This window comes from Aquila chrysaetos, chromosome 12 (assembly GCF_900496995.4).
Source record: "Aquila chrysaetos chrysaetos chromosome 12, bAquChr1.4, whole genome shotgun sequence".
NCBI lineage: Eukaryota > Metazoa > Chordata > Aves > Accipitriformes > Accipitridae > Aquila > Aquila chrysaetos.
In genome coordinates, this window is record NC_044015.1 from 22,957,057 (window position 1) to 22,979,329 (window position 22,273).

Sequence of the window (22,273 nt, forward strand, 5' to 3'; positions counted from 1 at the left end):
ATTTTGTTAGGGGAATGAGCCACTCAGTTATTAAAAAAATATTTTTAAGGCTGTTAAATGTTTAATACTTTGCAAAGGGGGCTTTTTGGCATTTATTTTTAAGTGGTGGATAAGGTCTGTTTTAGGAACACACATTGCTTAATGTTCCCATTAGTTGGTGTAGCACCTTTTCTCTCAAAATATTTTAAGCCATGTTACAAATGGTTTACAAAGCCACAAAAAAGAAGTTACCCAGCCATCTCTAGCAGTCAACAGAATATCATGAATTTGACTTTTCTCATCTGCTAGATCAAGGAATAAAATGACAGCAAACTAGCTTCATGATTAACCTTTAAAATATGTACCAAACAAACACACACAGAACTACTGGTGGAAGCTACACAATCTAAACAATAGGTGCAAATGTTCAGGCAACATGAGTGTTCTCACCATTTTAAGACATGAGAACATCCTTAACATGGTTCAAATAAGTGAAGAACAATGTAAAAATTGATTTGAGGGTAACATAGAACAGCGAGGACAAATAAAGTTGTGGTAATTTCAGTTTATTAAAATAGACATATGTTTTAGAACATGTGAGGAAATTTTATATTCTAGTTTCTCTTGCAGTAAATGATGAAATGAGGATAATAGTTTTAAGATACCTAAAGCTTGCCTGTGGCTCACTATCCAATTAATTGATATAAGTAAATTGGCGAAATCAAGCTAAATGACAGCTAGTTGCTGCACAAAAGGTAGAAGTATATCAGAATAAGAGGCTTTCAGATAATTAAACGAGCACAGAGGTCTTTCCTTTTGAACTTTAGAAACACGTTAAAAGACATTTATATTTTCACCTTCAGAAAAAAGGATGACAAGTAATTCATATTCAGAAACTCATTGAGAAGATTACAGATGTTGCAGTAGCAGTGGAGAGTTCCATTGCAAGAGCAAGCCAGCATTTTTTCGTATAGACACTCTTCGTGAAGGGGATGAAATAAGATCTCTCATACCTATTATCTTACATGCCCCTCTCCTATCATCCCCAAGGAAAGAGAAAACAGCTCAGTGCCTCTGTTCTCCCATCCCCTCTTACCACTGCACCTGCTGCACCAATTTGAAGGCATCCTGCCCTCCAAGGTGCTTCTTTTTACACTGAGACAGGAACAACACACACAGAAGAGCTCAAGGAAACTTGTTAGTCTCTTACAAAATTACATGGGATAACAGCTTTTAAGGTCTTGTAAGAATCCTGTCTTGGCTTTGTGCAAATAGCACAGGAGGGTGGCACAGGACTGTTAAAATTAACAGTTAAACAAGCCAGGGAGAATTGAATCCAGATTCATTACATTGGGGGTGGGGTTAGAAATTTAGTGCCAGGTAATGCAGGAAAAAAAATATAAACAAACTCCCTTCTGTTTTGATGTAAGCGTCAATGCTGACTAAACTGCAGGTTTAAAATCTGCTCTTAGGAACAATAATCACATAAAAGCTCTAACTATATTCCTAAGCCTGAACTCTGCTGCAATGGGGAATACACATTCAGGCTGCACAGAAGCTTCTGTTACATGAAAAAAAAAAGCACAGCTTTTCTTACCATTGAGGTACTTCTCACTCTTTTTCATTTTAGTGGTGTTTTGTTTTCCACCCTCCTTCCTGCCACCTCAGACAGTGGCGGCCCAGGCGGACAATACAAACAGATGGGATGTTGCTATTCAGCTCACTCCTCTCTGTTTTGTTTGTTTGGCTTTTTTTGCTGCTTTACAGGCATCAAAATGAGAATTCTGCCCAAGGCACTGCCTGTGTCAAACAGTCTGTGTCACCCAGTGAACCTGAGCACGAGGTATTCTTTGACGGTTTTTATCAAGCTGATGCTGAGCTGTGGCAGCCAAGAAGGTACAGCTAACGCTCAGTATTGACACAAGTACAAGGTGCATGGAGAAGGCTGATGTGTCCCCAAAACGCATGGATGCAAAGGCCATCCTGGGAACAGAGAAAAAGAAGAAAATGACCTCAAAATCACATGAGGTATTATTATGATCAAATTCATATTCACACCTACATTAACAAAAAGACAAAAATTAGTCTTTAAACTCAAAACAAATCCTTCCTCTCTCCTGTCAAATCCTTTCAAACACTTCATGTATACAAATTAAATTTCTACTAGCCAAACACTTCTAAAAATATAGATACTCAAGCACAGCAATGATATTATTCTTTCCATTTCCAAAGCCAGTCATTGTGTGTCCAAAGAGGAGCAACGAAGTTGGTGAAGGGTCTAGAGCACAAGTCTTATGGAGAGCGGCTGAGGGAACTGGGGCTAAAGGAGGGTAAAGGAAGCTAAAAGGGAGACCTTATCGCTCCCTACAACTACCTGAAAGGAGGTTGTAAGCGAGGTGGGTGTCAGTCTCTTCTACCAAGTAACAAGTGATAGGACAAGAGGAAATGGCCTTAAGTTGCACCAGGGGAGGTTTAGATTGGATATCAGGAAAAATTTCTTCACCAAAAGGGTTGTCAGGCATTGGAACAGGCTGCCCAGGGAAGTGGTGGAGTCACCATCCCTGGAGGTATTTAAAAGACGTGTAGATGTGGCACTTAGGGACATGGTTTAGTGGGGGACTTGGCAGTGCTAGGTTAATAGTTGGACTTGATGATCTTAAAGGTCTTTTCCAATGTAAATGATTCTATGATTCATCCAGGTCAAGTTACCTTCCCAAAATACTGCACACCAGTAGAAAAGTCAAGCCTTTGATTTTCACATCCAAATGTTAGCTAAGAAAGTGCTCAACCCTGAAGACATTTTCAGACAGTTAGTTCAGAGGCTTTGTACAATTTAATCAGAAGACGTTTTAAACTCTGATTGTGCAATTAAACACAGTATACTCTTGCAGTTGCCATTTATCACACTGCTACCGTGTCAAGTAATCTGGCCAACAAAACTGCTACCTAGAAGTAGAGAAATGAGGATAATTTCTGTAGGAAAGCAGGTCTATCTAACATTTTACAATGCTAAAAATAGCCTTGGGACTTGTTCTGATATCTTGTAATTATGCACACCTATCTTGATTTATGGTGCATGTCTCCCAGCTCAAAGAAGTATGCACTCTGGTTCATATCTTGCCCTATTTATGTGTAAAATACTTGAGTCTGTAATGTCATAAAAGAGAGGACAGGCTCATTGCACATGTTACTATCAATTTCATATGAGCATGGGGCATAATCTAATGATCCTTTTCAGCTAAGGATAAATATGCACAATTTAGCCTTAAACAGAGACAGTGCCTTTGAGAAATGTGCCTGTGATGCTAAAGATCTCTGCTGTCCAACCTCCTTCTTAAAGCTGCGGAGAGTGTGGCAGCAGCCGCAAAGACAAGCAAGCTGAAAAAGGGACAAGAAACATTAGGACTCATGTATCAACAAACATAACGTCTTCAGGCCAAACTTGCAAATCCATGTCCCACTTCCCCGCCCCCCCCCCCCCACCATCTCCACATTACCCTGCTCTCTTGCTGGGCAGCCACAGGAATTAACAAACAAAAGAGAATCCACTTTGTCCAACTGAGCACTAGCAAAGGGCAAGATGGTTGATAGCAAAATAGGTTTATATTGCAATCGTGAAGATTACTGAAAGCATCTTAACTAACAGGTATATACAACTCCTTTTCAGTTACACACCATTTCAAAAGAAGAAAGAACAACCTACTTAGACCAAGAGACCTGATCTCCATTCCCTACATCTGCTCTGCAACCCTCACACAACCATGAGGATGTGGCTGAAATCCCATCTTTTTTTGGAGACAGAAAGCAAAACTGTGACCAAACATTTATTTGTTAGTGGGCTGTTGTTTTTTTAAAATTTTTCCACCAGTTTCCAAATAAAACAGCACATGTAGATTTAATGTTGTAATGGATTTCTCTCTACCTATTACATGCTAATCATTAACATGTTTTGACTGACCACCATACTACTTTTTCAAAAGCAGTTTAGCTTGTAAGCTGAATCCAAGCCTTATTTCATTCTACAACAGTTTCAAGTTTCTGTTCTCCAGCTCTAACACCTCTGTACTCATTTCCTTATTGTTCAGATACAATTAAAAATGTACTAATAAAAAACTTGCAATATTACCAATCACTGCAACATAATTACCAATTCACGGAAAAGGCCATAACCAAAACCTGAAAGGTACATAATAACTATTTCCGTTTGTTTATTTATTTTTTTTATTTACCTACAGCCATTATGCATCATTTATACATTTATATTCTTTCTAGTGGTAGTTCTACTGAATTTTCCTGCATTGTGATAGAACTATTTTTTCTATTCAGCTACAAGTTTTTCTTCTTCATTCTGGAATTGGTATATGAAGTGAGATGTGGCTCAAATGAATATTTTTCCCCGCATATGCAGAACCCACAAAATTTATGAAAAAGCAGCAACCTAGGGAATAGTTTACAGAGTTCTCATGCTTTTTCAGTAAAGTTCACATAGCTAGATATGCAGCCAATTTTATGAATAACTTAACCAAATAAAAACAAGTGACACTTGTATTTAATAACCTCTTTGGGGAACAATCTAATTTACATACTTCTCACTTTTCATATTTTAAACATTTTTGAAAAAATGAAAATAGTATGTTTGTTTGTCCTGACCTCTTTTTATGAATAGTTCCAGCATCCATGTTTGTTAGCTTTTTTTTTTTTTTTTTTTAAAGGGTACCTGCATTCCTGCCAAAATAAGATCATTTTTCTTGGCACCCCACTAACTTTTTTTTAATGTTCCCTGTTTCAGAGGGCTTATCTGTTTAAACAGGTGAGGGCTCTGTTACACCATCATGCACTAGATGTAGCCTAGAAATAATTTTATTCATCCAAAGTCAGTTAGGTGCTGTGACAGTAAGGAGCAAAACTAGACCTCTTAAGACACAATCCAACATGCTAATGACAATACCTTCCTCCCTCTGTAAGTGAGCTCTTTGATTATTATTAATCTTGATGAATCAAAAGCTGAACGCTGGACAGGGTGAAGGACTAGACTGTGCCTCTGCTGCCAGCATGACTCTAAACTGAATGCAGAAAAGCAGGAGTGGACATTTTTTTGGTTTTAATTATCTCAGTGTGACTAGGCCATGGAAATAAAGTTCTCAGCAACATGCTGTTAACACAAATTTATAACCCTGGCACAGAATAAAATTTAAAAAAAAATAAATTTCTGGAAGACAGAAAGAGAGAGAACATTCATAAAAGCAGAGAAGAGGGTTCAATCTTTAGTTTTGGTGCAATTGTCTTACAAGATTATCATCAGAAGAGGAGAAATGAACCAAAAAAAACCCCTTGAATTAAATGCTTATATGAAAGCAAGGAGATATCACAGAAACAATTGTTCATGTAGATGATTTAGGAAAACTACCTTTTGTGCATCTGAAAACCCACCTACAAAAAAAGAAAGGTAGAACTAATCTTAAGTAACCTGAGGTTATAGCACACATATTAACAACTTAAAAATAAGTGATGAAAGCTTCTGCAGCAAATCAAAGACACAAAATAAACTATCACCATGTTAAGAACTATTATTTCTACAGTGACATTTTATAGCCAACGTCAAAACAACAAGAGCCATGATTCAGAAAATAGATAATATAATGGCATTACCGCTTTCTAGCCATCTGGATCCACAGGGATATTTAACACCACAGAGAACTAGGGCCTAACACAGAAACCATATGGACAAAAGAGAGAAGGGTGGACATAAGAGTCATTCAGCCTCAACAGCCCAAAACTGTCAAGAGTCTACCATTTTTAGCTTGCAAGATATAGCACATATTTAGCATCCGAAAAGTCTGGATTTTGGAATAAGCACCAGACTCAAACTTAATGTGCAGAGGATATAGTCTCTTTGTAACTCATTCAATAACATGGTACTTGATCGAATAAGAAGAGCCATTTAGACTTTACATATTGAGCAATGGCTCATCTACAAAATATCAGCGTATAGAAAAAGCAAAAGAACACTTTACAAAAGGATATCCAGTCCTTCAGATAAGACTTAAAAGCAATATATAATATATCCTGGATTAATAACATATTAATAGCTGTGGCAAACTCATACCGTTCCTATTTCAATAGCCTGAGCCAAATAGGGAACGCTTCTGACTTTCTTTACAGTAATTCTACTTTTTAACAGTTACATTGAATCAGGTCAAGCAGAACCCAAGATACTTTATTTCAAGCCTATTTCAATGGTTAGAGCAGCAATTTGAATGGAAAGTGAGAGTGGTACTCTTCTCTGTATTTTAAACTATTTTAATAGTTTAAATAAATGAAAGTTATTGAAACTGGTTTCCAGAAACGAACTTGAATCATGCACAAATGTGCTGTTTCAATAAAGAATAAGATCAGCAGTGCAGAAATGAATTACATTAAAAAGCAAAAATATGCCAAATCAGACAAAGATTTAAAACTCCAATACATCACAGGTGATTCTCCAGTAGCATGTGTTTCCACCCAGAGTACACCTATTGCACACAGAAAGTAGGAAATGAAAAGAAATGTTAATCCACACAACAATGCAGCTTCATGGAAGCAGTGAAGTGACACAAGGGCTTCAGTCGAGTCCTTAAAAGCGGGCATTGGGCCAAAACAAGATATAGCAGGATGCAAAAGGCCTAGGTGAGTGACTCGGACAGGGAAGGGCTTCCACCTCCCTCTCTGCCCTGCTCTCAGTGTTCCATGAAGCAGATGCCTGCAGCACCACTGGAGTACATGTAGGAAAACTATCTTTGAGAAAATCAGGCACTAGAGGTTCCATGGTGGTGTTTCAAAGAATGATGTTTCTAAGATCATTCTCTCATTATGTTTCTTTTTATAGACGCAGACCCATGAAGGAAAGACCTTGCTGATTGAAGCAGTTTCTCTGCTGAGATATGCTGTTGGCATAGAGCTGGCAAAATTATACTAAATTAAAATAGAAAGCTTAGCAGTTATCGTCACTTAAATATAAAAGCATACACACACTCTGCTCTCAGCGAAAGAGCAAATAAACAGAAAATAAAACTGTACATAACAGCAACTTCTTCTTTAGCTGCAATAACAGTAACATTCATGCAGCTATTGTCTAGTGGTCCCAGGCCAGCCTACTAGTTCATCATTACACAGGAGTAATGGAAAGAGCTGAATAAACCGAGTACCCTTCTGCCATGTTCATGCACCACTCGCTCAGAGCCAGCCTGAGGACCCACAGGGTCCCTGGGCAGTGCCCACTGCCCCGCACCACAGAGCAGAGCCACACTGGCAGGAGCTGCTTCAAAAATCACTGGAGAGCACGTGCCCACAGTAAACCCCAGCTACAGATCCACAATAGCTTTAGGTATTAGGTACCCATAATTTTGTGCTTCAAACCAGAACTGTAGTCCTCAAAACGCACATCAGCTAACACTGGAGATGTTAAGATTTTCATCACAAATCTAGGTAGGCCCCAAAACTTCCACATCCAGCAGGCATGCCTAGAAACACCTCAACCCCAGCAGGTCTGAGAAATTCACATCTTTGAGGCCTGAACTTCATTAAGAACTGCAAACAGAGTTTCTTCCCCCGACATCTTGGCTGAGGATGTCAGTCCCAGAGGCAGGCAGTACTTTTACCTAGACAGGTTTCACACAAAAATGCAGCAGTAAAGGCTTTCCTCAAAATCAATTGCTATCATCACCACGACAGAGGCGGCGTATCTTGCACTCTTTCAAACAACTCTTCTCAGCTACTATATAAGGAAATCAGTTACCTATTTCAGAAAAGTTCAATAAACCTACAAAGTGGGGCAAGAACCCAATGACCAGACGTTGCAATTGCTCACATTCTGGCTGTAAAGTCCCCTTATGAACATATGCCTAACTTGACTGGCAGCTCATTCTGTGTCTGGAGTGAAGGAAAGGGGAACAATTATACTATCTCAAATCATCGTTATTGTTTCAATGATTGCATTAGCATTCTCCAAGCATAAACGGTCCACAAAACATTCAAGGCAGACATCTAATGATGGATTTTCCCAACAGAGAAAGCAATTCCTCTAAGCAATAAAACAGTCTGTGAGAAATCCTGCAGTCATAAATCTAGTATTTCTCATTACAAAATTTACATCAGCCACGAAGTGATTACTTCTAAAATTACAAACCCTTGTGGGCAGCAATATTAGCGGGTTACCAATTGCCATTCTCATGAGTCATGAGAAAAGCAGTCCAAGTCATAATAGTCTTGTAAAAAAACAAAATATCAAAAGAATTGATTGCCTTATTATAGACGGAAAGTTTAGGGGATCCACGTAACAGGCACCTAGGCATCAAAGTACAAAGAGCAGCAGTAACTCCCCATGGTAACTCTCAAAGGTTACACAGGAAAGTCTGAACGACACAGCTTTGTCACAGCTTTTCAACGTGTCCTCCAACACAAAAGCAGTGCCCAAAACCCTCGGCCCTCCCCAGCATTTCCCACATGGGAGCAAGGAGTGTGCAGGAAGGAAAGAGATGGAAGAGAGAGAAGAGAGGATGCATCCACAGCCTCCCACTCCTGTAGAAAGTGGACAGTAACTTCAGTCCCCAAGGTGAAGGGCAGCAGCTAACCCCGCTGGCTCCTACCCTGTGTCAGGTGCTGGAGGGGCACAGGATGTTTGACACCTGGAGAGGCAGGTCCCACCCTAAGGCAGTGAAGAGGGGTGAGGGTGTACCTGGGGCCACGCATGCACAATTTTGCCCAGCTAGCTTGATGCTGGAACAGACTTATCTCGGGACTTGTCAGGGAGCAGGCATGTCCTGCACTTTGAGGATCACTATCCCACAAAGCCAGTTCAGCTCCTCTGTTTCTTCTTGCAGCCGCCTTCTCCCCAGACAGTGCAACCTAACAGCAACCTGACACATGAGGATCAGGGGGACTTTAAGGACCACTGGGATTAAACCAAACACATTTGAGTAGGAAAAGTATGTCCTCCAACACCTCGCTTGGGAGGAGATGAGCGTTACAGATTCCTTGAGGAAAGCTAACATATTGCAACAAGCACCTTAAACACAGGACTGATCACACAGTGAATATAATCAGAAATAAAATAAAATCTGTTTAACTCGTCTAGATTCATGCTTTGCATACATTAAGAAACTTTTCTAGTTTAACCACAGAGAAAGCAGAGGAGAACCATTTGCAAGCAGATATACTCAAATGTAAAATTCATTTCTGCATTACTAGTTAAACATCGGTTTTGACTATTCACGGAAATGCAGGTCCACTAGGGATAGAAAAAAAAACCAAAAAACCAAAACAACCCCACAACTAAAAGCAAAGTAAGATGTTGTAAGACTTTTTTATGATCACAAGGTATTTTCATGCATAAATTGACCTCACTGGGGCTTGCTCCCTTCAACTTGTGCTCTCATCTATCCTCTTGAGTACAACCCACAAGATCCCATAGCTGAATCACGAGTCAGATCTGTTTGTTCATCTCACAGAACGTGCATCTAAGCTCTGATCAGCTTTCCATTAGACCAACGTACTAACTCAACATGCCCTGAAGCTGCTCAGTTGCAAGATCACAATCAGTACTGGTAAGAATAGGCAACAGGAGACCAAGGAAACAGGGCTGCCCCACTCACCTGCGACCCACAGGGAGGCTGAATTCAGGGCAATGAACGTACATACACACGTGCTGCACGTAGCTGCTCCGTATACACAGAAGGCAGGAGCTTGCATCTTCTGTCACTGTCTCTGCTTCCTAACAGGAAAATGATCCACCAAACTCATGAACACACCACCACCAATATGGGTAACAGTTCAACACCAGCTCTGGTTCCTCGACTAACTTAAAATTTAAGTACTATAGAAGGCACCTCCCAAAAAGACAATGACTGCTCTAAGGGCTTAAACAGGAAGGAAAAGAATGTGGTTTCATTTTTTCTGCTGCAAACAGATGGGAATATTCATGCAGAAAGAAATGGGAACCAACTGAATCCTGGCACTTCATTAAACTGAGAGACACTGAGAGCATTTTCCCTCCCCTCACCAAGGCAACTGCTCTGGTGACAGTCACATAGGCAGAAGACTAACCTTGACTAAGTACCATGGCAGATGAATCTTTGCTGTGGAGCACTGGCACCATCCATTGCTGTTAAGCTCAGCTGCTTAGTTGGTAAGAGGCAACCCAGGAAGGAGCAAAGAGCCTATGTCTCTTCCTGAGCAGCAGCGGCACAGCCGTGATGCTGATTTGCAGGCACAGGCAAGGAACAGGGTAGGCAGGCAAGTTAAAGGCAAGTCAGGTCGCAGACAGCACAAGCCACTTTCAACCAGCCTGAGCAATTAGGAGGTTGTTCCTCAGCATGCTGAATAACCAGGTTTTGGAACTGGCTGCTCCGCCTGGAACCCTGGAGGTGGATTGAGACCAGCCTGAACACAGACAGACGTAGCCCCAGCTCACCACAGTCGTATGAAAAGTTATTACTATTTTATTTTTACTGCAAGTCTGATCATTGGCTATTGTGTTACTTGCTTTGCACGGTATGGTGCAAAATTTTTTACAAGCAAGGTAACAGTAGCAAAAAAACCTGTAAATACATGCTTGGAAGAGAAATGAAGTTTTATTACGTACAAAAATATACTAAAAGAATACATTCCCACAATTTATTACCTCACCTTTGCCATACCCTCTGCACTTCATTTTAACTATTCGGGGAGTAGCCTGGTCACATACTCCATGTTTATGAGAAAACTATTTCTTAACTATTCCTATTCTTTACCATCGAATGAAAAAATATTCAACATGCTTATGCTTTCTGCCCTAATAATATATTTGAAATTTATAGGGTTGTAAAATGATATCCCAGCATGGAATTAGCTATTTTGATCTTTGATCTATCAATGCCAGTTGAGTAGATGGTAATCGTTTACCAGCTCGAAATACTGGTCTAGTAAAAAAACGCTTCACTGCTCCCATAATACATTTTACAGCTACAGAGTAAATATTTATTTCTTGTGGGTAAATTTTCTATTTGAATAGATGTTCACATGCTATATTGCTCTTGTGTATCTGGTTCTACATCCACCACAACCCATGGTGTCACTTGTTGACAATTTATTACAAAAAAACATTTTGAGAAAGAAACCTCAAAACACCTTTACTTAAAGATGGATAAAGATATGCATATTATGAATAAGTCAGCTTCAGGTCTTATATTTGAAAACCATCAGCAGGTGGATTTGCTCTAATCTGGGGCTGCCTGAGATCTGCTGACAATCACAGAATGAGGGGCAAGTCCTGCCATCCCTCCTGTTGGGAGGGACACTCCTCTCCTTATGTGGTCAGCAACTTGCAGAACAGTTGATCTGGATACTGTTGAACTCTGTATAATGTTTTTTCTGTCACCTTCTTACTTCTATTAGATGATTATGAAAAATATTTCATTACAACCCAAAACCAGAAGCTTTCTATATTTGTATAGAGCAAATGTATTTTCAGCAGTAGCCAAGCTACCTTCCCCACACTGATAATCCAACAGGACATCACCCATAATCAAGATCAGTCATCTCCACAAGAGATTGCTTTTTGCCTCTTTTTAAAAGATGTTTCAAGTTGAAAAATTATTTTTGATATTAAAGTTAAAACACTTCATCTTGAAACTGTCAAAATGAAAACTTCCAATTTCCTGGATTGTTTATTAAAATCTCAAAATAATTTCAGCATTTTTCAAAGCCCGCCCTGGCAGGGAAAGAACAGAGGAGAAGCAAAACTTTGCTACATCAGACCATAGTTCTTGTACATTCCCACTCCTTACTGCTCTGATTTAAAAAAAAAAAAAAAAAAAAAAATCACTCTTCACTCCAAATCTTTCAAAATTCCTTTTGAAATACTTTCACTACAGTTTTTTAATAAAGTGGGATTGATATTAAACTATTAAAATCAATTAGGGCAATTAATTAGGATAAGGAAATTCAAATTAGGATGTTTTTTCCAGAGAACAAAGATCTAGTTTCACACAGTGAATTCCTAAAGTAATAGAGGCTGAACTAATGCCAACGGCATCTGGCCCAATGCACAGCTGGTCATTCTTCAGATTGTAGTCACAAGATCAAGTTGTGAAATTAATCTCTTATACCAATTAAACCACGTCCTTCAGCTGAGACACTTCTTGCCATATTGCCAGAGTATGAATCCTGTACCTACAGTGTCTTTCAGTGTGAGAACTTATCCTCCAACTGTCTTCTTGCAGGGTCCTGTCCTCACACTGCAGGGCATAATTTACACCTGACATCCCAGTGCAATTTAAACACATGCTTTCTCCAAATTCTGCTAATGTTGCAAACAACTTGATTTACAAGCCAGCTTTTTAGGAGGCACGTGGCAGAGGTGAACAAACAGATGATGCTGCTTTTGTTTTCAAGGACGAAGCGCAACAATTTACAGATTGATCTCCAGTGGGGTTTTACAGGGATGTGTGCTCAAGCTTGTGAAACACAAAATTTGCATAAATGGTCTGGAAAGAAAGTGACTAGGGATGTGAAATGCATTTGCTGGAAATGTTCTTTTCCTTACAACCCCGAATAACTTAGAAACAACAAAACACTGCAAAAGAAACTTATGATGCAAAGTGACTGGGTGCTAGATATAAAGCCAGATTAAATTCAAAATAAGAAAAATGTGAAATGATACTCATGGGGCAGGAGGGGTGGGAGGAGGGAAAGAACTTTCCATGTATAATGATGGGGTCTGAGCTGACCATCACCAATCAGAATAGAGACTTTGGGGTTATACTGAATAACACTGTCAATATTCCAGGACTATTCCAGAATTCCTGTAGCAGTCAAAAAGCCATGTTAGAAATTATTAGGAAAGGAACAGAGAATGGAAAAGAGAATATCATAGTACATGTGTATAAAAAATATAATATTGATGCTACTTAAATACTTTTATGCAGTTCCAGTTTGCCATGTGCTTCAGCTAGAAGGGGTAAGAGGAAAGACAAAAGGTATGAAACAAATTCTGTCTGCAAGATAATGAGATAGATCATGATGCCTCAGCCTGGGTGAAGACAAGAGAGGTTGTGATAGATTACGCATCTATCAAAATGACAGGTGACAGAGACAGCAAGTGGGAAATCACTGCTCACCATCTCTTCCAACACAAGAACGAGGGTCAAAAAGAGAAACTGGTAATATCAAGAGAGGTGTCACTTCATCCATTGAATAATTAAACTGAGGGAAACAACTGCCCTTGGAATTAGGTGGTAAAGATTTGTCTAGGCTAGGAAGTGTCTTGAGAAAATTTATTGTTAAATGTAAAGATGTCCTTCTGACTGAGGAAGTCCTGAGCTACAAATCTTTGGGCGGGGTTCTTATAACATGTACCAGAGAAGTACTCCTATACTCCTGAACAATTCTTTGCTGTTTCTTAGGTATCATCCATTCCCAGACAGAGAGCTGATACAAGGCCAGACATATTTTTTTTGATGACAACTGTATTTTGGGCTTTTTGAAACATACACTTTATGCCATTGGAAAAACAAATTTCAAAACCATTCAGTCTACATTACTTTTCCTCTGCATACAAGAATAAAGAACAACTTTCATTAGAAAACCCACTGCTGCCAGGCTAATGCTATGACTTTGGGAAGTTCAACCTACTTTGAAAAGGGAAGGCAAAAGACATCAGCAAACAGAAAAGACTGCGAATCAGGAATGGAGCTGACAGGTTGGCAGAGTCCTGATATTGCTCAGCATTCATAACCTGCAGATAAGGAAGCCTCAGATCATCACAGCACTGTGCTTTACCACAGCTGTTGGGGTGGCTGCATAGAAGCAGGTTGTTTAGAAGTTGTTCTTCATAGATGCCCTTTGAGCAAAGTTTTGCAGTGCTAATTTTGATAGTAACATACACCAACAGAAAGCTAGAAGTAGCCTAGCTGGTTTTTTTCTGAAAGGAAAAGATGGGATATGAAATGGGCTGTTTGAGAACCGACTGTGTATGGAATATCTACAGCATCATTTGAAAGGGGCAGGGGGGTGTTTTGTTTTTAGCTCGGATAATATTTTTCCTACTCTTTTTGAGTGTCTTGCACACTAAAAATGAGGTACAGATATAAATTTTATTTATCTGACAATGAAAACTTGAAATGTAACTTCCCATTTTGGATCATGAGGGTGTTTATACCTACTTTGATTTCTTTAAAGAATTTTAGACTATATTGTCTAGACAGCGTAACAAAATACATACATTAGTTGAAAACAATTTTTATTCTTCCCAGATAAGACTACTCTTACAAAATTTTCCTGGTAAGAAATTTCAAAAACTGACATGGGGTTGTTGGTTGGATTTCATTGCTAGTGAAATATATGTTGTTGTGTCATGTCGTAAACAGAAAACTGAAGCACCCTTTTTAAATTCTCAGCACTGCTGACACTTCCAACAAGTACTTAGGTATTGGTTTTGGTCTTATCTGTTTCTAACAGACAGCCTCATGCCTTGGAAATCTGACCTGAAAGAAAAATTCAGCCCCAAGTATCTGCTGTCAATTGTGCAGAAAATAGGAGATGACAGCAAAGTCACTTCTGCATGCTGAATTAGATCTCTTTCCAACATCTTCTAATGTCATTATTAGCACTCAAATACACTGTGTCAAAATGTGTCTGTATAGGGAGATGGACCAGGCAACATCAAATTTATCTCTTAGTCAATATGACAAGCTGGTTTTGATTCAGACTTTTGAAAAGGAAGAGGGTCTTAAAGAGTATCTGCTCCATCATGAAGGTTTGTTTAAGAATGTGGATATTATAATGGGTAGAAACAGTTAGGGAAAAAACTGTATTATGCAGTTTCATTGAATTGCTGGAATCAGTAGTGCAATATGAACTGCTAAAATCATCGGTATGAGCCTTAGTGCCCATACTCCAAATAATCCATGGTGCAATGTGAAGAGTTTCAACAAGATCATCTACAGGAAGACTACTATCTCCCTCAGAGCTAGCCTTAACAGCAAATACTAATTCTAAAACAATCACATAAGTGTGGATTTAAGTGTATCAGATGGTTTTAGAGCAATATTCAAAGGATGGGAGGAAGGAACCACATCTACAAAGATTAAATTTAAGTAAATTGTTCACAGTTTTCTTTCTTTCTGACAAAATATATCCAAATAAAAGTGAATAACAAGACACAAAAGGCACTTAGCTACTGATAGAAAGCAATTCCTGGAAAGTAAGCAAAGTCTATCCCTGTAGCACTGAGAAAAGAAAGAGTGTACCATCTAAATACACTGTCAGTGCCTAATAAATAGCAAAACCAGTAGTCATTATAGCTCTGCACCCCGCATCTGTATGGCAAAGCTCAGAGGGTTAACAGAAGAAATGAAATAAACTACAATGTAAAAGGTTTGGATTCTCATAGACATGGGACTATTAACTAACCTAGAGAGAAGAAAAAGCTACTTAATTCCATTAATAATTTGCTTATTCTAAGTAGCGAGATTCTTCCTGTAACTTCTTTTTTTTTTTTTTTATGGCCCCTTAATATCCATTTCATTCAAATAAAGGCCAGGCAATTATTATTTGGTAGTGACAAGAGTTTTGTCCCATCTCATTAAAATTGGATGACTACCAAAAAGCCATTTATGAATGTTTAAATATTTGGGGTTTTGTTCTTACTGAGCATGTGAAGTGGCTGTAAGCCATTTACACTAATCATCCACAATGGAGGTGGTCATGCTCTGCCTTCAGTTCTGGGCTCACAGATTTGTAACTAGCACGTGCTGTGTCCTGAAAAGACTTAGAAAAAAACCCAATAATAATCAAAGTAGTACAAACCCTTCCACTCCTTAATCTGATTTAATCCTATGCAACAACAGCAAGTTTGTGCAAATCTTAACATTCTAATTTCTTAACTTCTAATAGCACAGGAAGTTAACCATGATCAATGCATATTTTAATGCAAAAAGTATCTCACTATCTTACCAAAAATTAATTTTACTTCTTCCTTTGATAATTGTAAATATTTTTAAAGTAGACTTCAATATACAACTTTAACACAGATTTTAATCATGTCATTAGCATAAAACATATACAGATACAGTCTCTCATACCATATAATGCTACTCCTTAACCAAGAAGTATGCTATCATTTCAGTTCTATGTATACACAATTTATATAAGACACACCAACTTTTGCCAGCTACAGCCAAGTGAACTCTTATCTCCTCAGCTCATTACCAAATTAAGACTGAGCAAAAGATTAAAGGGCCAACAAGCAAGAGACCAGCAGGAGAAAAGACATACACAGATATTATTTCATAAACTTTCCCCCTTTCTATTCCTTTTCTCAATGGCCTGCATATTAACAACAGTTTACTTGAATGTTGCTTCCAGTGTATAAAGCTTTGTCTGTTTGTCCATTTCTATGAAAAGAGAAAACCTCCTGTTGGATTATATGAAGGTACAGGGAGAGAGATGCACAGTTGATCTCCCCTGCTCACCCATCTCTCCACTAAAGTCAGGCTGCGAAAGTTGGCACTATTTTTAATCTCATCACAGAACAACATCATGGATGCCCAAGGCTGCCTCAACCCCAGCAGGCTAGAAAAGATAAATCTTAATCTCAAGCATAATTTGGGGGAGGGAGCAAGGGCAGAAGGCATAAGGACAAACCCTGGCTACAGTCCCTGCCACTCAGCTAAGTCTTTCCAGGCTGTAGACTCTTCAGGATAATCAATTAACCCTGAGTTAAAAGAACAAGCTAGCACTAGTCTTGCTCCATATCTTCATCTGTCAATTGATACATCTTATATGATGTGAGTCTGCAGACTGACATTCCTCCAACAAATGCACCAAAGAAGATCAAAGATTTTGAAAATAAACTGTAAGAAGATGGGGGTATAAGTAGGGTCACTGCTGTAGTGAAAGATGAACGCAACAAGCAGGTGTCATTTTTAAAGTAGCTCTTTTCAAAGACTGAGCAGGGGCCAGGCACTATTCACAACTGCAATGGCACAGGATCGTTGTTCAAAAGGAAGTGATAAATGGCTTCTTGAAGGGCAGCCTTGCATTTGGGAAGGAGAAATGGCAGAAATTACAGAGCAGATGTGTAAGTCACGGTGTTTCTTGTAAGCTTTTGCACCTCTCTCCTGGTAGGGAGAACTTGAGCATACTCTTGCCTAGGTCAGCAGCTGCCTCCCTGCAATCACAGCAGAGCAGAGCTGGGGTTTGGATTGCTCTGCTTGGGTCTCCTGTCAGGGAGTGGAAGAGATTTTTATACCAGAAGGGCAAATACAGGGAAATTGTTGGTGGGGAAATACCTGGGAATTCAGTTCTAATAGGGATGGCATAACAGGAGCACACGTTCAGTGTAGGTCATCATTTGGTAGAGCCCCTACCCCAAAGAACGCATTCCATAAACATATACAGGAGAAAGCTTTGTCAAGTACTTCTCAAATGCACTAATTAATCCATGTTCCTAACTTTCTCTTATATATTCCCCAAAGATAGATAGGAGTTAGAAAAACCTAGAAGTCTAAACCACATGATTTTAAGCATATTAATCATTTCCTGAAAGGGACATATAGTTGTCAGTGCCATACAGTTAACCCAAGAAATCAACTGCCTATGTTTTTTATTTCTCAGAATGAGTTTCTAAATGATGAATCAGACGAAACAGTCACCTTCCCCCCCATCCCTGCCAAGTAAATGGCAATAAAAGTAGGAACCAGGGAAAAATTGTGAAAGCAAAGAATCAGGTAACTAAAATTGATGAAAGAATTCATTAATTCAGATTTACAGAGGGTTATGTGAGAAATCCCAACCAATGGTAACAGTGCTCAGAAAAATGTTGTGTTTAACATCACAATGAAACCTACAGCATTCTCCTGCACAGGAAGGAACCAAGAGCTCAAGATGGTGACATGGCATAAAGAAAAAGGTAAGAAAAAGGCACATGATGAATCACTAAGCTACCACAGGTGAAGTAATGGATCCACCATTTACCAAACATGTCTCCACACAAACATCTGGACATCTAGGTCTGGCCTACAAATACCTCCTGCAGCTTTAGTCACAATTATCCTACAAGCAACTTTACGGTTCTGTGCACAAGACAACAAACAATCTTGGCAGTGGTCTGTGGACCAGAAGTCATGAACTGGATAAATTTCAGTCATCAAGATTGGTGCTTTTGCCTATCTCCAAACTCAGTGACACAGCTAACCAAGCACAAGAAGTAGCCAACCCACATCCTCCCCTTATCTTTACCCAAATCCACTTTGTGACTGGATCACCTAACAAAATGGGAAAAAGGAAAGGACAAGAGAAGTGGGGAAAAAGGATCAGAATTACCCAATATCTCTAAAAGAAAGATAAATTCGGGCAAGTAAATAACGAAGTTGAAATAACCCATACAGGTACTAAGTACATATAATACAGTACTTTATCTTCAGCTCACACAGACCTCTAATTTAATAAACACAGCAATTAAAAACTGATTGTAATGGTACACAAGATGCATGCATGCTTCCCTCAGCTGAGCAGCATCAGAGAGTTTCTAGCTCAAGGAATAATTAAATTTCCCTAAAATGATCTCATAAGGCTTTCCTGCACAGAGGAACCAGGCCCGTTTATGCTATACTACATGAGCAAACAAGTTTGTGGAGAAACAAAGACTGATAAAACTTTCTTTTAGCATTCTTCACACTATAGATGGTCATGAAAATTGTCACCAAAGAAAATTAGACAAATCATTTTTTTCCTTTCCTTTTTTTGTGCGCTGAGACAAAACATCAAAACAATCTATAACACTTTTCAGACCAATAAGTTTAATTGATGAAGATAACCATTAACACAGAGCAATTTTGGAACCTGTAGGTATTCATTATTTTATTTCAAAACATATTACTTACTTTGATGACTATAAGGCTATTGGAAACCCAGGAAAATGGCCATACTAACTCTCAATACTCTCTACCTACTCTCTGTTTTACAAAGTGTCTTGCAAAGAGCCTCAAAGGTACCAGACAGATCTAATGGCAATGCAACCATTATACACATCATGCCAGCACTGCCTGCCCTCAGCGGTCCTGGATTACATGTGCTTTTGGCCTCTTACCAACCATGATCAAAGTGCAATTTTAGTTATGTTTCACATAAGTTCCCTGGAATGCAAGAGATAATATAAAGCTCCTATAAGCATTCAGAATCTATCTATCCTCATTTTCCATATAGTGTGCCTTTTTGCACAAAATCTTAAGAGAAAGACAATTAATATACTTTTAAGGAAAGCTAACTTTGTTTGAAACATTCCAGAGGACACTGTGTTTGGGTTTTGTTTGTTTTTTATTGTTGGGTTTTTTTAAATCAAACTTGAATTTCACTTTGTAGAGCCAAGATTTTGACTTGTACCTCATGATAGGAAGACCTCATGCAAGACAAAGAGTTATACAGCCACAGTCATAAAGAAACCGGTTCCACGGATATCCTCACATTTAAAAATCAGGTGAATCAGTGAGACTCAGGCTCTGGGGAAAAAAAAACAAAAACAAAAAAACATCTACTTATATTTATTTTGCCAGAGAAAAGACCTATTCTAACAGCCAGGGAAGAGTATAGACTTACTATTGGCAATTTGCCTAGGAGCTTTACAGATACTCACATTAGTAAAAGAAACAGCATTCTCTGTTTTGAACTTAAAACCAGTAAATGTAAATTTTGCTTTAACTATTTGCTCAGTCATGTGGTTTAGGGACCCACACATAACGTTATGAACAAACCGCATCGCTGCCTAAGGGAGAAAAAGGCAGAAAATAACTTCAACAGAAGAAGTGAATGAACAGCACTCTTTCTAGCAATAAACTTATATATTTGTGGTCAATATTTAATGGCATTTGTGTAGCAATATTTCTGCAATTAAGTTTATGCACCCTGTGCACCACAGTCCCAATGAAACAACACAAATAGCTACTTTCATTTGCAACAGTTTGATTTCTGAAAAGAACATAAAATTAGCTATAATAAAGATTCTTTTTATAATTTTTTTTTAAGACAACCTGGTGCTCAAGAAATCATTCTAGGAAGAAACCTGCAGGAAATGTACTTCTCTCAAGTTTGCAGGTACAGTAGTACAAATTCATATTTTGTTTCTCCATTTGTTAGTTGATTAACACACACACAGAGGACAAAAAGACAAACTAGACAGCTACTTTGATATTCCCATTCCCACTTTATGTTTCAACAGACATAGTTCCTTCAACTGAGGGACCAGATACTCTGTTCTCATCCTGAACTTCAAAAGCCTCAAAAAGAAATTATGATAATGGCATTATGGTGTTTCCAGTTAAAATCCCCTGTGGACCTCCTTGGTACAGACAGGTTCTGCCACTCAAGGGCAAGGGCTGCAACATCCTGGGAGCGCTTCACAGAGTGCTTCTGTGGTGCAGAGGAAAGGAAGCTCAGAGAAGAAACTTATGTTGCTGCAAGAAAGCAAGTTAACAGGAAATGGAGGAATTTGAGCAAAAGAATAGTCCTCAACTGTGCTGAGTGAAAGCAAACTGAATAAAGTTATAGCCAAGGCTCAAGTAGTTGTGTGAAGGAACTGTACTTCACAAACAGAAAGGTCATAGACAAAGGACAGATATTTGCAAGTCATACGTAAGACCAATTCTGTTCTGGATTCAGGTGATGCTCAGAAAGCAGCAAAGGCCAAGTAAGAGGAAGCTACAACAAATCTCTTCCTTGCATAAAGATTTCAATAGCATTGCATTTGAGAAACAAACTTCTGGCTAACATTGCTACAAACACCGGGAAAAAGCGATTCCTTACTTGCCTCTCAGCACTACTGACAACCCGGTCAAACAGCTCAATGAGCATGAAAACATGCTGCACTGCAACAGAAAGACCTTCCCCAGCAACGGTGCTGACAAAACACTGGAATTCAAACATATGATCAAAGTCACCAAGTGACTGTGTGTCAGGTGAGCCCTGGTGACTGACAGAGTTCATTCTCAGCCTACAGGAAAAGCTGGATAATTCAGCTTTACTCAGCCTGAGCAGGCTAAGTTACACTGGAGAAGGTTAAAGTTACCCTAAATTCTGCACCTTGCACAGAGCAGAAACATGCACTCAGCTCAGCTGACTTCTTAGTTTGATAACCAATGGTACCTTGATAAATAAACATCTAAAATGCTCTAATGGGTCAGAGCAGAGGTGCAGCTAGCCCAGCACTCAGTATCCGAGTGGAGTGTTAGTTGGGGGAGCACAGGAGTCCCAAGTGCTCCCCCAGCAGCCACAGTTGCTGGATTAGTGGTGGCAGCAGACACATTCCTGCCTAGTCCTTTAGTATCTATTTATGGACATGTTGTCCAAGAATCCACACAAACTGTCTTCAAAACTGCCTGCTTCTATAACTTTCTGCAACAGCAAGTTCCAGAAGTTCGCTGCTTTACAACGCAATACTTACTTTCTCCTGCTTTTAAGTTACTGACTCCTACTTTCATCAAGAGCCCCCTTGTTTTAGTACTGCAGGATTTGGTGTAAACAGTTCTATATCCAGCTTTTCTACTGTCCACTTATCCTGTGCTAACTTTATTTCTTTAATAACCTTTGAAGTGGAAGCCTCTCACTGGCTTTTTGACAATGCAGTAAGCTATGTGCACTTTATCTCCTGTATCCACACATCCGCAATACCGTCATAGCAGAGCACTGTGGTTGGACTTTCCTTCTCCACAGTGGCACTAGCTTTTCCCCAACAGATCATAGAATCATAGAATAGTTTGGGTCAGAAGGGACCTTTAAAGGTCATCTAGACCAACCCCCCTGCAATGAGCAGGGTTATCTTCAACCAGATCAGGTTGCTCACAACCCCATCCAACCTGACTTTGAATGTTTCCAGGGATGGGGCACCTCTCTGGGCAACCTGTTCCAGTGTTTCACCACTCTCATCGTAAAAAAATTTCTTCCTTATGACTAATCTGAATCTACCCTCTTTTAGTTTAAAACCATTAACCCTTGTCCTGCCGCTACAGGCCCTACTAAAAAGGCTGTCCCCATCTTTCTTATACGCCCCCTTTAAACATCAAAAGGCTACAATAAGGTCTCCCAGAGCCTTCTCTTCTCCAGGCTAAACAATCCCAACTGTCTCAGCCTTTCTTCACAGGAAGGGTGTTCCATCCTTCTGATCGTTTTTGTGACCTTCCTCTGGACCCGCTCCAACAGGTCCCTGTCTTTCCTGTGCTGAGGACTCCAGAACTGGATGCAGTACTCCAGTGGGGTCTCACCAGCGCAGAGTGGAGAGGCAGAAACA